Source organism: Anser anser (assembly GCF_964211835.1).
Source record: "Anser anser genome assembly, chromosome: 1".
In the NCBI taxonomy this organism is placed as follows: domain Eukaryota; kingdom Metazoa; phylum Chordata; class Aves; order Anseriformes; family Anatidae; genus Anser; species Anser anser.
In genome coordinates this window covers 35,007,754-35,024,806 of record NC_139720.1, presented here as the reverse complement: position 1 = coordinate 35,024,806, position 17,053 = coordinate 35,007,754, and positions in this window count along the sequence as shown.

The following is a 17,053-nucleotide window of genomic DNA, read 5'->3' as shown; positions in this document are numbered from 1 at the left end:
TCTAGTCTGCTAGTGATAAGCAATAAATTATATTAATCTCTCTCTACTGAGTCTGTTTTGCCCATGATGATAATTGGTTAGTGATCTCCCTGTCCTTATCTCAAACTTTGAGCCCTTTCCATCATATTTTCTTGCCCTGTTCCATTGAGGAGGGGGAGCAAATGAGTAGTTGCAGAGGAGTTTAGCTGCCCAGCAGGGTAAAACCACCACACGTGGACAACAATTAGAGTTACTCATGTAGGTATGAGGTTCCCCTTGAAGTTTAATTGCATCGCCTGCTAATATACAAGAGGAAATGAAGAGAATGGTGGATGAACTTCCCTGTCATATTTGTCACGTGCGATAGGGATAAGATAGTAACTTTGTATCTGGAAAACAATTTCCCATTCCTTTTTCCATCAGACCATGTAAAAGTAAGGTAAGGAATTAACTCCTTATTTTCTACCACTTCGTGTTACAATAAGAAAGTATGACTAAGTAAATCTGTGGAAAATATATTTTGTTTACAATATAATTATATGTGCAAGTCAAACATTTTACCACAAGTTTCTAAAACAGGGATGTTTCCATTTATTGGCTGATTTATTTCTTCCTGTTTAATCACCAGCATATTGAGTAGAAAGATTGTCACTCTTAGACCTGAGTGTTAAAACATCATTTATAAATAGTGTTTCAAAGGAGTACAAACAAAACAACAAAGGTCACTGCCCTTAAGAGCTTGGAAACTGGAAATTAGATAAGAAATAATGGATAGATGCAGACAGACAAAAGCACAAAGGAAACTTGAAAACAAGATTTGTCATCATGCTGTGTAATGAGCTAAGAGCCAGTTAGAACATTTCCTATCAAACCAAGCATTACCAACAAAGCTGCTTCATTGAGACTGAAATGTTTGTCACTCGAACAATGTCATCTCTAACATCCTCCTCGCTTGTGGACCCCCAGAGTGCTGGCACAAGGCTGGGACCTGGTGCTTTAAGCCCTTAAATCATATCACCCCAAGATGTGCTAAGTCCTCACCCTCAGGAGTCTCCCAAAGCCACAGACTGTAGAGTACAAAAGATTAAATTTTCTGAGCAGCAGCATACTGCAGTTATGAAAAGCTCTATTTCCAGGCTTCCTCATGGAACTTTCCCATCTTCAGTTTAGAGTGAAATTGAAGGAAACCTCTTCTTGTATTCAGGAAATAAAATGTTTTATGAGTAAAAGACTGTTTTTCAGACAGCTTTCTGTCCACCCAGCATCTGTAAATTCTTTTACTACACTCTCTCGGTAACAGTGAATAGGTAACTCTTTGGGTAATAGCGAATTTAGACATTTACTAGGTATCTCTGAAGTTTTAGAGTGAATGTAAGAAATATGGAAGAAATCATGGAAAATCCAATAAGTCATAATAGAAACAGATCTCATTGAATCAGATTTAGGAATCAATCTTTACACTGAATGAGAAGTGACAGGTAGATTGCCATGTTGTATGATATACCAGAGGTCACATTTGATGATATATAATAGTTTTTTGGGGTTTAAATTCCTGAAGTGTTAATGTGACATTTCATTCAAGGTGTCTGGATGTTAATCTTTCATTTAAGTCTTATTAAGTGTACCATACCTAACGTAGGTCCTGTGTAATGATTTCTGAAAAGGCAAAACACGATCTCTATATCAGAAAAAAAAAATAAAAGAAATACTGGAACAAAGTGTAATATATTGGTTATATACCCTTTGACCATATTCTGTAGATGCAGCCATACATGTACACATGCACATACACACATGTACATACACACATGTTGTTTACAGGTACAAGGCTGAAATATATTTAAAGTAGGGAAGTCCTCTAAAAAGGAAGTCCTCTATTTCTGTCAGGTGAAGAGATAATCATCAGGGAGTGGTACCAGAAATATCAATGAAATTAGAGCCTCTGCTACCATCATACAGTCATACATGTTAATATAGAAGTAATACTTTGGTCCAGCTGAATTTGGCTCATATCTTGAAAGTTTTATTATCATTCATAATATGCAGTAGGTCATGCTGTTTGGTTTCTGTTTTACATACTCACAATTTGAAACATTCTTATTCTTTGCAAATAGTAATTGTTCTAGGGCAAAATAGAATCATGGAATATCCTGAGTTGGAAGGGACCCACAAGGATCATTGAGTCCAACTCCTGACTGGCACAACATTTTAGATTTTGTTCTGAACACTCATGTATTTGCCTTTTTTTTTTTTTAATCACAAGTCTAAGTCTGATCTTTGTAATATATAGAAGAAACTTTCTCATGAAGAGAAGATTCTTAAAAATTGTCTCTTCCAAAAGCTATGTGGACTAACATAATTAGTAGAAATAAAGACATTACTGCAGTTTTAAAATTACACTTACAAATGTATTTTCTTAGTTCACATTTCTTTTTATTTATTTCACTCTGATAATTCACATACTTTTCCAACCTCTGTCCATATTTCATACTGGTGTAACTTGTCTTCTTTAAATTCTATTGCTGACTTTCCCCCAGGAAAACAGACAAACAAAGAAAACCAAAATAAGTGGGTTTCTATGTGTCTGAAATTCTTTTTCTTATTCTCCCTCGTCTCTCTGTCCACATCGACATAAAAATATTTTTTTTTCTTTTATGTCATGGCAAACAGCATAATTGGTCCTTAAGATAAGTTTTAAACTCTACAATACTATAAATAATTAATGATATTAAATCATGAAAAAGGGAGAGAACATAAGAACCCAAGAACAGCCAAAGAGATATGTATAGAATGCATGGGGTAAATGTACTGTACCTGTAAGTAGGAGGCAGAAAGAGAAAAAAGAAAACATGCTTCCCACTTTGAAATAGAGGCCGAAAAGGGAAACTCTTAAAAATAAGAGTTGTAAAACTTGAGAATGACTATAAAAGAAATATCAGTGTGAAATTTAATGAAAATGAACTAGATTCTCTTCTCTCTTCCTTCAAAGGCAATGCTAATCCTAAAAGGTTAAAAGGATATGAATATGAAACACCAGTGTGAAAGAAAATCTTTAAAATACATAGTTCGGATCATGCTGTTTTCTCAGTAATACATGCACTTTCTCACTAGGTGAAACAAGTGTCTCAGTAGGGGCCAGATTCCCGTTGCTCATGTTGAACAGTAGAATGAATGGGACAAACTGTGAAGTGAGAAATAAGGAGATTCTCAGAAGGAGCAGTGGTGTTGGATGAGGTAAATAAAACATGATGACACTTGTCTAGACAACCACTGGTGCTGAATTAATTGCAAATGACAATCTCACAATGCATTGTTGCATTATCCAAACAACATCTCACCATGCTTACCCTCGCAAGTGTTGCTTTTTGCATCTTCTGTGTCATTTACTGCAGCAGTACTTTACAGTTGTGGTATTTTAGCAGCATGAAAGCAGTGCCTTGTTGTCTGTTCTGACATCTTATTCCTCTGAGGGAAATTGGAGTTAGGCACTAGTGTAAGAGTGGTCTCTCAGTGAAGGCTTTTTTTCATGTATAGTCAGATCAGAACTTTTTTGTCAGTAAGAACAGTCACAGTTCTTACTAAAGTAAGTGATATTCTCTTAAGTGCATTCATAAAAAAAAAATGTTCCTGATACCATTTTAAAACTGGTGCTCTGACTAGTGATATAAGAGGGAAGGAGTTAGCCTGTTGGGGAGGAAAAATTCATAAAGACTCGAAAAAATCAGAAATGGCACTACTCCACCATTGGCTTTTGGATAAAAGGAAGTGACATACCTTTGTTTTCCATCTGCTTTTGCTGGGTAAAGATGGTGGAAAATAATCATGTCCCAGAGCAGTATGTTTCTACTATAACATATCACCCGCTTCCCAATACATGGGGTTGATTTCCATCTTCTTTGAGTACCATCCTGGGTATGGACTTAATTCATAAATTACTAATTTACAGACATCTTGAATGGGAGGCCTGGGATTTCTACCAGTGGAAGTATTTTCCAGCAGAAATTATATTCCTAAAACTAATGTTTGTGTGGTTTAGTCCTTCCTTCTTCCTGTTTCAGTTCTTTCTTACTCTTAATCAAAGCCGTTGCTGTTTGAACTACTGAATAAGGAAAATCACTTGGCCATGTAAATTGACAGAAATACTGGGTATCTCCTAGGCCTACACAAGATTTTAAAACTAGTTTATTCATAGACTTGCTAAATCTCTTGGAAATTGAAATACTAAATCATAAAGCAAAAAATAACTTATCTCCACCATTGAATACAATCATCGTACAATAGAGAAGAAATATATAGGACAGTATCTTTTTGCAAAAAATATAATTTGAGCAATGACAAAGAGCAAATATATTCCTAAAATCATTGTTCACAGAGAAGTTAAACAAGAAAGTGGTTACATTTCCTGAATAAATTATTCACTGAAAATTATTCACTCAAATCCCTCTACATTAAGGCTCCTAATTTTTCCAGGATATGTGACAAATGGTTTCAGATCATTTAAGTCATGCCTGGATGCAACTGTAAAGCCTCCAGCAACATTCAACTGAAGTGGGAAGAAGTGTAAATACTCACAGCGGCTGCCATATCAAAAAGCAATCACGATTCTCATTGAAACAAGCTGAGCTCTTTAAAAGAATGTTAATCAGTGCTCTTCAGACAGATCGTCTCACTGGAGACAATGAACAGTGAATCCTCTACTGTATACAGTCTCTGAACAGATCATTTTAAAAAGAATTAATTGTGTATGAAATTAAAAGAACATTACATTGAAGACCTTGTTTTTAAAAACAAACAAACAAAAATGCTGATTTGTTTTGTTTTCCTTGTTTTTGTTTTGTTTTTAAGTCTATCATGTTTTATTTGAATAGGTACTGATTATGAGTTCTTCGAATGAAACACCTCTGCCATCATTATTAAGCACAGCCAGATTTCCTATAAATTAAAAGTAGCCAGCCTCATAATGTACATAACTTCCTTTATGCAGTCTTATTTGGTATGCTGTATATCATGAGCCAAGCTGAGGTAACCACTCAGAAGACATCTGTCTACAGGCTCGATCACGCTATTGAACATAAAAGTGCAAGATATTTACATAACTTCAGGAATATAAAGAAATCTTCCTTCTGTTTGTGGTGCAGCATAGATGTATATTCGCTTTTCTGAAGGAGAAAATATTTCATTGGACTATAAGGATGCTGAACTGGATCTGTGCATACTGTTGACAAACATCAAATCCATTTAATAGTAAGCAGAGACATACCAGTCTAAGGAAAGGTTTGTAATGCAAGTAATCATAGCAGAAATTATTTTCTAACAAACCTGAAACTGTCAGGTGGGAACAGCAAGAAGTGAGTGGATTTTAGTAAGATCTGGAAGATAAATGCTTTCTATTTGTTTTCAGCTGAATATCTTTGATAGTTAGCATATTCCGCATTCCCTTACGCTCACTTCCTTGGAGCCAGGCCTACAAAAGTTTGAAACCTTTCTTTAAATTCTTAATTTCTTATTTAAATCAACTGGAATTTGTATTCACTTATAACAATTAAGTATAAACATATTTTTAATGGAGTTGGTCTTAAATTCCAGTGCACAAGCTAACCTCTAGTCCCTTTGGTTTTGTGTTTGAAAATGCCTAGTGTTGGATGCCTGGATCACTGATGAGGTAGGGCAGGCATGGCCATAAAACAAACCAGTACTAGTAACAACTATTCTGTACTTATTTATCCTACTTTAGGTGCAAAAAGGATTCTTCCTGCTAGCCTTGAATATACACTCCTTTGTGTTTTACAGCTATGGCAGTTTTAGGGTAGTAAGGGAACTCAATATTCTTACTGAGTCCACTGGGAGGGGGAAACAGGGAACTTCAAAAAATAGCCTGTAGCGTGTGTGTATGTATATATATATGTGTGTGTGTGCATACATATAATTCAAGCAATAACAAAGTATTCTTAATTATGCAGAGCTGGTGTCATACACTCTTCCTTCCAGTGCTTCTAATAGGGAAAAATTAGGGAATGTTAAAAAAAAGTGAAAATCTTTTGACTTCTAACAGCCTGCTGTAGGGAACTTAATAAATGAGCAAGGCATTCTGTGACAACAATATTTTGTCATCTATTAAAATGGTCTTTTAAATAGAAGAAAAAAAAAAAAGCATCTGTAAAACAAGGACCAGAGAGGACTGGGGAGTAAGACTCAAGGGACAAGGCCGAGAGACGACCTTTAGCATTTTCAGCCTTGTGAACCAGGAGAAATGTGCACACCAAGGTGCTATGTGTGTCCTGCAGAATAAATTAAAAAAAATAAATAATAATTAATATATTTATATATGTATTTTCACACTGAGTCTCACCATTTTTAGAACTGCAGACAACCCCTACCTTGTGGAAGCACACCTGTACTAATGGATGGGTTTAAAAAGGTTTAAGCCATGAACCTTCATAACTAAAACAAAAACATTTCTATCACTAACATGAGAGTAATTTCCACATGTTAAGATGCACAAAGTGCTTTCTCTTCAATGGAACTGTGTAGAGATAATTCTTTTCTTATTTCAGTATTTAGGTCTTTTTTTTCTTTTTTTAATGCCATGTGCACTGTTTCTAGCTGAATGAGGGAAAGAATATTAAGTGAAGTAATCTTATTTTTCCAACAAAACTGTTGAGGAATTTTGTTGCTATATGTGAAACAATATCTATTTTTGGTAACCTGATTTTTAATTTGCTGATTATCAAGCTGATTATCTCTTCTGACCTTAGCCCTGTCTGCTTGGCAAAGTCAGCAATAAGAATGCTTCTGCAAAATGTGCTAAGAGCCAAGTAAAAGTTGGTATAAAAATCCATTTACTCAGCACATGTGAAAAAAGAGAGAATCTCTCAGAAATAACATTTTGTAGAATTATGTTGAAATATCATAGATAACTGAAAAGGTTCGGTTCCTTGCTAACCTTTCCAGAGCTCCTAAAAACTTAATACATGAAGATACATAAAATCATTAATAAATGAAGTCATTTATTAAAACGTGATGGAACATTCAAAGTGCTCTTTACATTATGTCTTATTTTTTTTTCTTTTCATAAATTAATTGTCAACAAAGAGAGAGCCTTTTGAACATTCAAATTTGGTATTTCTCAGCCAGCTGTTATAAAAAATCTTATTTCGCTATGATTTACCAGAAGTTATCACATAATAAAAAAATATTCATGATTTATATTAATTTTTAAAATATTTATTGTATCAGAAGAAACCACATAGCTATGCAGAAAGAAGATAGTGGTTACAGTGGCATTATCATATAGTATGATATTACTTCTCCCAATTGTTTTGTTAGGTGGAAACAAAATGTAAAATGTAAAATGTAAAATGCTTTCTTTCCCTTCAATTTGAAACCCAGATAGAGAGTAACAACCCTTGGTCCTAGTAGAGTTTAAATCACAGAGTACAAATATAAATAATAGAGAATAATACTATAATTTCATTTATCTTTCCCCACCCCCAAGCCAAATATCCATCTCTTTGCTAGCCATGTTTTGACAACATATCTTGTGGGAAATGCAAGTGTGCACTGCTACCTGTCACCTATCTAGTTTTGATGACAGTTGCAAGTGTGCATTATGATTTAAAATGGCTTTGTGCACACTCACTGATCAATAGCACAGTCCTGGGATCCCTACTCTATTTTACTTTATAGGCTGATGCTTAGGGAATACTTTTGAAAAGTGAGAAGTTTGAATCTTTACATGGAGATGAAAGAAATGAATCCACACTTCTAGATTACTCAGTCCACTGCAGTATTGTGAAAAAGGTATATGGTACCATTGCTAAAGTCATATATACCAACTGATACATTTGTGATAAGGCACGTTGCCCTTTAAATGCACAGAGAAAAATAAAAAAAAAGGCCAGTATTGGAACGTGGTCCTGAAACCACAAAAGGATAGTATTCCTCTTTGATGAGTGTTGTGTCAGTAGTTTTTGCTTTACCCTGCAAAAGAAAAAGAGTGAGAGAAAGCTGAGTGGCTGCTTGTTTTTTTGTTTGTTTGTTTGGCTGGTTGTTTTTGTTGTTTTTCCCCCCAGCACAGATAAATACTCAGACCGGACTGCAGCAGCTTGTGATAAGCCACGCTGTCTGCTCAGTCTCTGTGCACCACTATAGCTGTCAAGCTTATTTAAATTGTTCCATACCCAGTGCTGTTTTAGCTTCAGCAGCAGTGCCATATACAAAGCACTATCTACAAGGCAGATGCAGTTTGGGGTTTTTAAATGACAACAGGTTCGATCATATTATGCCCTGATGGCATACAAAAGGGGGCTGAATGATGATGGGTTTATCCCCTGACTCTCATGCCAGCAGAGGAATAATTAGACACCTTCAGAATCAAATCCACACTCAGCTCAATGACCATTAGTTTGACTTAGAAAATAACATACCATACAGGTGTTTAATATTCTGTTTTACCAGACAGGATCTTAGCATGTAGTTACTGACACTCACACGCTTAAGAGAGAAAACTTACTAGCTTCAATAATGTCACACAAAGTCAGTTCATGGCCAGGACTGAGCTGCTGGTCTAATTTCACTCCTCCCAGCTGACATCATTTTGGGACTTCACCTTACACTAGCTGACACTTGAGAAAAAAAGCAAGAGGAGATCAATTTGCCTGCTACTATGATTTCTAATTAAAACACCGTATGTGCTGAGAGACTTGACACAGTTTGTTAAACCATTGAAGGAGTTGATGGCATTAACTTCATTTTACAGGAAAATCCTGCTTCGTTTGAAGCCTATTAGAATGTTTTTCGCAGAAAAACTCATTTCAATTTTAAATCTGGATATCCTATTAGCTTCTGTATGGGTGTTATGTTCTCTAAATTTAAATACACCTGTTAATAAACCTCTTTACTGTTCACAGAACACATTATAGATTTCCCAATACAGTTTTAAATTTATTTCATTTCCTGCAACTGATACATCTAGTCTGAGTGTGATTTTACTACCTTGAAAAGTTCCTAGCACAGTTTTTCAGATTCCTAATCTTTTTTGGTTCCTATACTAGGAGCAAGACATCGCTCACCATCTCCCATGTCATAGTACCAGATCTAACCCAAATGGGAGGATTTTGAAATTTGCTCCAATTGTGGGGAATCTAAGACATTTTAATAGATTCAACCGGTAGTCTCAATTATATATAGCTTTGGTAATTTGGCCTAACTAACTTCAGAGCAGGGGAAAATTTCAAAAGAAATATCATATAATACTAAAAATGCCATCCACAAAACCCTACATGAGAATCTTTCATGATGAGAGGTGCTATATTTTACTGATAATAATGGGAGTAAATAATGGGATAAATAATGGGAGTAAATTCCCTGTAAACATGTTTGGGCTGGCAGTTAACAGGTACCAGCAGATCCATAACATTTGATATAACCTACAACTCAGAATAGCAGATTATTCTTCAGAGGGAGCTGAAGACATTTTTTCAGGTAACTTTGGTAAGGTAACTTTGGTAACACGGCATTGGGCACAAGAGATTCAAGTGACTTGTGCCTAAATGTAGCTGTATAGTGTCATGTGAGATGACCTAGGGAAACAGAGACATCATTGTGTGTCTAACAGATACATGGGGTCAATGGGACCCACGTGTCCTTCTGGACTGAAAACTGGAGGGTTAGCAAGATACCCTGGGGTATCCTAGGGCACGTCAGGAAGCATAAAATGTCTAAGTTTCAATCTGAATCAACCCAAAAGACATTGTCTCAAAGGAATCCCTTTCCAGTCTGAAATAGATCTGAGTGACACAATTACACATTTAAATTCAAAGAGCTGTGTGGAATTCATAATTTCAGATCACACTTGTATGTTTCATGGGGGGAAATTTGAAGAGATGAACTTCAACATTTTTAGCATGCTATTTTGGTTCAATGAAGCATGATTAACAGGGAACTCATGACAATGATCTAATCATTTTACCAGCTAGCATTTGTCACTGATTTCCACCCCCAACTGTAATCTGCTAGACTTTTTTTTTTTTTTTTTCACATCAATATAAATCAAAATATTTAAAGTATTTTAATGGTCACTCCCAAGTTGGCCTCCAGAGCTTTGTAATGCTGCTAGTTAAACAAACATAGATGACTTTATATATATATATATATATATATATATTTCTGAAGTGTTCATCATGCTGTGCTTTGTTTGTTATTGTTGTTGTTTTTCTTACCGATGCTCCCAAAATACTAAAACAGAAGCAGAAGTAGAGAACGGAAGTCATTTTCTTCAGTCCCCATTTATTTTTTAGAATCATAGAATCATTTAGGTTGGAAAAGACCTCCAAGTTCATCAAGTCCAACCATTAACCCAGCACTGCCAAGTCTACCACTAGACCATGTCACTAAGCACCACATCTACACATCTTTTGAATACCTCCGGGGACGGTGACTCAACCACTTTCCTGAGCAGTTTAAGAAACTACCATATTACAATAATGAGCAAACAATAGATTCAATTAGCAAATTTAAATAACGGTAGAACAAGGAGCATAATCTCTGTATTCTCTTTATTTCCAGAAGGCCTTTTCTTGTATATTTTAAAATAACATCTGTCAGAATTAAAGGCTACATATATTTTGTGGCATCCAGCATACATACTCTACCAAATACGGAAAAATAGGGATGGAATTGTTTGTGGAAGTCCATCTTCTCCATCTTATCAAAGATTGGGTGCATCTGTGCCATTCCTGAAAGATATTTTTTAAATCATTCCAGTAATGGAAATTCCAGTTTCTATTAGTGCCTGTTCCTGTGTTCCCCTATATTTACCATTAGACAGTTGACCTGAATATTTCTTCTTGCAGTGTGTGCTTATCATTCTTTTTCTTGCCTGTAACAGAGGTGGAGAAAAGATTGTTCTCTTCTCCCTGATGCAATCTATTATGAACTTGAAGGCAGATAACTAACAGGCTCCCATGCTTCTCTTCTCTCACTGGAATTCTCTTCATATTTTCAACCTCTTCTAGGTCACATTACCTACACTTCTCTTCATACTTCATGTTCTCTAGTAAACTCGCCCACTTATTCAGTCTAGTTATTCCTGAAAAGCAGTACACCAAAGATAACATAGACTTTGTTATTAGGCTTTGTCATTGCTGAATGAGGAGAGTTACTTCATAGATTTTTCACACTATGCTATAATCCAGTAATTGCGTGTTGTTTTTTTTTTTTGCTTATGTAGTTCAGATTGAATTCCTCTATTATTCCTAGATTCTCTTCTGAGGGACTGTTTTGCAGTCAGTTGTAACTATTGTACTACTAATTGGTGACATTTCTTTTTTGTTTGTTAAAATAACTTGAAAATTGTATCTGTCTTGTTAGCATTCCCACACAACTTCATGTTCCCTGAGAACTTAATAAACATGTTCTCTACTCCATTATTCAAGTCATTATCACAAATATAGACTGATCCAAATTCAGGAAAATAAAAGTCTTATTCAAATGATATGTTAATTAAAATAATAATTTTAAAATATATTTTTTAAAGTTTTTTTAAAAAGTTATGATCTGATCCATTGGATTTTGCCCTCACACCACAGTTCAACATAGGCTGCATTTGCTTATTTTCGTTAGCAAAAAAGCATTTCAGATCCTGCTGAAAGCTTTAGGCAAGCCATAGTATTAGGCAAGCCATAGTATTAGACATTTATTTCTTCCCATGAGAACAGAGAGAAATCTTACTTCTTGTCAGAAGTGTTATACATTTTTGGAGGAAATAAATTTGGTTTCAAAAATGGCAATTCTTAGCATTGTCTTCTTCTTGTATTAATTTTCAGTACTCACAAACATTTAGATTGATTCTTCTGTTACTTTTTCGTAGAAACTGAGATTAATCTGAATGGTGTGCAATTGTAATCTTTATGCCTTTCAGAAGATTTGTAACTATCTTCTTTCATTTTCCTCATCCAGAGTTTTTCTAAATGATCATTAAAAATTATGAGATCACTTCAGCCAGTTCAGAAAGCCTTTAAGATAAAATTCAGCCAATTTAAATGACATACATACCCTTATGGTCTCATTTATCTAATCTTTTCATGCACAAGTTATTCAAGGCTGAGACCTTTCCCCCTTGTTTTGTATTAATTGTACCTTCTTCCTACTTATAGGCTAGCTTTCTAGTCAAAATTAAGCAATATTAAAAAGGTGGGTCTTCCTGGCAACATCTGCCAGTAATTTTTTCCTCTCTCTAGCAGTAAAGCTTATTTTTTATTCTTAGAATTTCTTTGAAGCAAGAACCTTTCCTTAGGCTTGCGTCCATGAGCTCTTATCTGCCTATTCCCTGAGACCTTGTGAAGCCACTTGTTTTCTTTTTGCTGATGTCCCCTTTCCTAATGATTCTGAACTCCTGCTATTTCAAGGTCACTCTCATGATCTGCTCCTCACTTTCACGTGATATGGAAGTTTCTCTGTATCAGGGAGAATCGAGTTTAAAAGATTGCTCTGGCTTTTTCCACTTTCCATCCAAAAAAAAAAAAAAGGTAATCTGTTAATATTTTCCTTTTTTTTTGTTGTCATTGTTTTCTGTGTGCATAAAGGAATCATAATATAATTTTCTAACTTCACCTGAGTGAAAAAGGAATAATTTTTTAGACAAAATTGTGTTTCACTTACCCAGCAAGAATGCTGTGATATTTGTATCACAGTTACTTGCTTACCCTTAGGAAACAAATTTCTGAATGCTTAATAAAGAATACAATATCAAGGTGCATTCATGTGCCCAAGACTCTGCCTCACCGTTAACTGGTTACTAGATTTCTCCACATCAACTCAGTTGTCCTTCCACTCCCAACCAAGTCAATGTCACAAGAGGTTATAGCACAATATTAAAGATATGTGGGTTTGTTCCTTTGCTATTTCTATATTATAAGTTAATACATACTACAGACGTGTATTACCTCAGAGAATTTATTTTCAGCATCAGTTAGTACTTAATAAGTATATACCTTATAGCTCCCTGTAATGTGACATACAGTGCAATAATTTTGATCTGGAGCTTTGATTTAAAATTGCAATGATCTGGATTGCCATCAGTTAATTCTCAATGGATAATTGAAAAATAATTTATTTTCTTTAAGTAATTCTGTCTTGTTCGTCATCCATTCCAATTCAAATTAAGAACTGAACATTGTAAAAATTGAGTCATTAAGAGTGACTTCTCTTAAAAGAAGAATAGCAAGTAATTTAACATTTAATACATAGGACTTCTTATTTCCATTACCATAGTTACTTTGTTAAAAAATATATATTCAGATAATAAAATGGCACAGTCATATGTCTCTTTTAACTGAAATATTTCTTCAGCTTGTAGCTGAATTCTGAAAATACAGTAATTAAGAACTCTTGAAAAGAATACAGTATAGTCAAAGCAGCCTTCTAGATACTTAAATGTAATTTTCATCATGTAGGATGTAATATACCTAAATGTAATTTTATCAGCAGATAACATGAATACTGCTGATTCAATCAAAAATGGGTTTTAGTACACAGAGGCAGTGACCATTGTTTTTCTGCAATCTCTATGTATGTATTACTTTTCCATGCTATTTCTACTTAAACTGATGCCTCTGTCATATAGTTCTCTGTCTTCAAAGTGCATTATGAAGATTAATGTAATTATTGATTAGATATAGGAACTGTCTTTCAACCAATTTTTAGATTGTTAGTGATACAGCTTCTAACATAGGTCCCCTTATTGGTTCTTCAGACAAAAATAAAAATGAAAGCAAAAAAAAGTCCATTTGAACATTCTTCATTAGAAGCAGAAAGGTCCTTTCATAAGTTTTATTGAAAAATTGACATATAGATAAACACTGAGCTGCATAGTTATGTCTTTGAAGTTCTCATCTTTGATCCAATTTAACACATTCATCTAATTCCATCGCATCACTCATTTTAATAGCAGTGCTCAAACCATAGAACAATATCTCCAAGTTTTCAGAGTTACTTTGGCACCAACAGATTTTTTCTTCTTTTTATTTAAGATGACAGATTGAAGTAAAAACTTGTTTTGGCAGCAGACATTGGGTATCTTAGCAGTAAATAAATAAAAGCCACAAGCAAGTGAGCATCATGACACTGAGGATTTTGCAGGAGATTTTTTTTTATTTTTTTTTTAATAAAATTGTACAGACAGGTTTTCATTTTAAGATTTTGCTTTACCAGGTTAGGTCAACATTTATGGCTATCTTATGGGATTCTGTGCAAGACAGCTGTTGCAATGTTCAGTGGTATAACTGAAGAGAAATTCATGAAGTCTTCAACTTTTTTTTTTTTTAACTAGAAGTAATGTTACTTCATGTTGTCATATAAGTGATTACATGAAATACAACTGAAAATATTTTCATTAATTGTAAAATCTTTGTAGAAATGTTTTAGTAAGAAGCAAAAATAAGTAATGAGTTATCCTGCTTAATTTTGTACTTGTTTTCTGTTGGTTAGTTATCATAGAATCGTAGAATTATTAAGGTTGGAAAGACCTCCAAGATCATCTAGTCCACCCATCCCCCTACCACCAATATTACCCACTACACCATGTCCCTAAGTACCACACACAACCTCTCCTTAAACATTCCCAGGGACAGTGACTCCACCACCTCCCTGGGCAACCCATTCCAATGCCTAACCATTCTTTCTGAGAAGAAATGTCTCCTAATTTCTAACCTGAACCTCCCCTGGCGCAACTTGAGGCCATTCCCTCTTGTCCTATCACTAGTTATCTGCAAGAAGAGGCTGACCCCCAGCTCCCCACACCTTCCTTTCAGGTAGTTGTAGAGAGCAATGTTCTTAAGTTCTTACACTGAATACTTGTTCTTAAGTTTTTACATTGAGAGAAATGTTTCTTTACAGATCATTCCTGGGGCTTTGACAATGCCTAGAATCTGAATAGGGTGCACTGGGCCAAGGGATGCAGAAGGAAGTTAGGCAATTTGGACTTCATCCTATATATCATTATATATAAAAAAATCTTTTGCTATCATATTTATTTTGCTGACATGAATTTTATTGCTATTTTTATAATTTTATTAACCAGTTCCTGTTTAACTTTCCAAACTGACAAAAGTAAAAATAAATTAAATAGAATATATCTTTCTCATTAAATCAAGATAACTATGCTAGTGACCTTAATTAAATAGCATTCCACAGTTTTTTCAAACCACAGTTTTTCCATCAATATGTCATTCATCATATAACATAAGTATTCTTTTACCATTGTTTGTTAGTATTTCATGAAAGAACGGTCTTCTGCTAATATTTAACTTTATTAATAATTTTTCTTGCTAATTTTCAACATCAATAGCATACATATTTGAACATACATATTTATTTGCATTATAAGCTGCAGGCATAAAAGTGCTATACTACTACTACTAAAATATCTGAAAGCTGAAGTCTTCATTAAATTATTTAATAAAGGAGTATTTGTAAGTTCCCAGTTGCATTCTTTCAAGGATTCTAGCTTCTGCTACTGCAGCAGGTGACTCTTACTCAAAGGGATAGCTATGCACGATCTATTTATTTAGGACATGGACAAGACAACTGATGCAGAGATAGCAGGTATTGCAAGTCTACCAGCCCTGGAAGTAACAGATATATCCTTCCCTTATGTTGTGGGTCTCTTTACTACTCCCCCAAGTAGGGAAATGGCAGTCACATAAAACTGAATAATTCTGACTTGAAGATGGATTTGAAAAATGCATCATTTGTGCATGATGGTGACTTCTCTACAGTTGTGTTGTCTCCTGAGGATGCTCCTGGAGCTGCCAGACTCATTGCCTGCCAAGTTTGGTTCTGTTTTATTAGTCTAACACATTGCCTGATGACAGTCTCAAGCCTTGTGTGTCTGAATTCTATCTTTCAACATATTGCTTCAGGCCTGTGGTTTCTAACTTCCCATCAGGTGCTGTCATTTTCCAGTAGTCAGCTGTGGCGAAGTACCCTCTATGCTTTCCTAGCTCCTGTTTACATTAAAGCAATCTGCACCACCTAGAATATTGACCCACCCTCTTGGCAGAGTTTTATTTGATAACATATAAAAGTCAACTGTATAAATAAAAGCCTGCTCTGGAATGAAGCAGAGATTACATTAGGGTTTGTTCCAGAGAATTTTTTTCAATTAACTTAAATATGTGCTACTTTTCACAGTAAATGAATGTCTAGTTTATGCCTTGACTAATTTCCTGTCTCCAGAGATGGATATTACAATATAGTGTTGTGTAGGACAACTCACTTATTTCACCTAAATTAAGAGAAAGCTATCTACTTAGATGTGAAAAAACCAAATACATAAACACCAAAAATTGAAAAATACTGCATCACAACATGTTCTGAGATCATTTATTTTTTATGTTGTTCATGTAACTGTAGTATTTCATAATTTACTAGTAAATGCAGCCAAGAAATGTTTGTAAATATTGTAAGTTCTGAATAATATGATTTTACATTGACACTCTCCCATGAGATCTTCCATTCTTATGGAGCAATGACTTTGTTTTACAGCTAGGCATTAGTTTTCAAAAGCTATTAGCTTTCATCTCATTTTGCCTAAGTTTCAAAAGTTAAAATTTCAGCTTTTAAGAGAGAGATGGTAGGATAGCTAGTATTTTACCCCTGCTTAATTACTATTGTTTTCTTGATTTCTTAGTCATCTGATGAGGAAGTGGATATATGCAAAAATATGAATGAATTTAAGAAAATATCAGAGATCTGCCAGTAAGTGTCTATAAAACCCAATGTCTAGATGCAGCCTCCAGGTGAGTTTTACCAGAAGAGAGATAAATCAACACCTGTCTAGCTCTGGAAAATTAGATTTTGGTGAGGGGATTCCTTAAGCTACAGCATATTTTGTGTATGGATACTTTGTATTCCTGAACCTGTTCAGTCAAGAAAACAAGGCCATCTTTCATATCATATCTTTACCAGCCATAGTGGTAAGCTCCATACCTAGCTTAACTAGACTAGTTAGGAGTTTGATCGACATCCAGTTGCATTCATTTTCTTTTTTGTTCTGCATTCCTCTCTCTGAAAG